Genomic DNA, 965 nt, shown 5'->3' on the forward strand with positions numbered 1-965 from the left:
CATCTCAAGCCTAAAAAGAGCCAACGCAGTGAGTGTTCTCTCTGGAGAGGAGAGCATGGCGGCTCCCAGGAAGTGGGCCCTGAGAGGGAAATGAGTCCTTGCTGTGCCTGTGTGCTCCCTGCCACTTGCTTTCTCTCGTGTTCAGTTCACCCAAGTGCCTGTGTTGGTTTTCTCATTATTTTAAACTGTATATCCCAAAATAGCTTCTGGCATGCTGTCCTCAGCACAGAAGCTCATAAAAACTCAGCAAGACAAGTATTGGCTGCATTATTCTTCTCTCTATGACTGAAGCTTTAAAAAAGGAAAAAGAAGAGCCTGAGGTAGAAACTGTGACAAGGTCTGGGGGCTGAAGACCTTAAAAATGAGGCCACATGCCACAAGAGTTCGGCTTACTTATCACCCAGCATTAGAAGGCACTGATCTAGCCCTCTCTTCCTCCGTGCTGCCTGCAAATGCACAGCCATCTCCTACTGAGACTCATGGCGGCCTTCAGACCTCGGGTGAAGCCCAAGATCTTTAAAAAGAGGACCAAGAAGTTCATCTGGCACCAGTCAGACCAATGTGTCAAAATTAAGCACAACTGGCAAAAACCCAGGAGCACTGACAATAGGGTGCACAGAAGATTCAAAGGTCAGATCTTGATGCCCAGCTTTGGTTACGGGAGCAACAAGGAAACAAAGCACCTGTTGCCCAGTGGCTTTTGGAAGTTCCTAGTCTACAGTGTCATGGAGTTTGAAGTGCTCCTGATGTGCAACAGATCTTACTGTTCAGAGGTTGCTCACCATGTCTCCTGTAAGAACCACAAAGCCATTGTGGAAAGAGCAGCCCCACTGGCCTTCAGAGTCACCAATCCCAATGCCAGGCTACACAGGGAAGAAAGTGAATAGGCAGACAGCTTATGTGCTCATTGTATTGGGGTTGATAAAACCATAAAATTACAAAAAAACAAAGAAGGTGCTGATCCA

The 965-nt window shown here is 47.2% G+C and overlaps 1 pseudogene; it reads left to right on the top strand.

Moving 5' to 3' along the window:
* The first annotated feature begins 479 nt into the window (after window positions 1–479).
* On the top strand, window positions 480–887 carry LOC102743485 (large ribosomal subunit protein eL32 pseudogene; annotated as a pseudogene).
* The last annotated feature ends 78 nt before the right edge of the window (window positions 888–965 follow it).

The sequence above is a fragment of the Leptonychotes weddellii genome, chromosome 2 (genome assembly GCF_054177405.1).
Source record: "Leptonychotes weddellii isolate Sample4059 chromosome 2, ASM5417740v2, whole genome shotgun sequence".
Taxonomy (NCBI): Eukaryota; Metazoa; Chordata; class Mammalia; order Carnivora; family Phocidae; genus Leptonychotes; species Leptonychotes weddellii.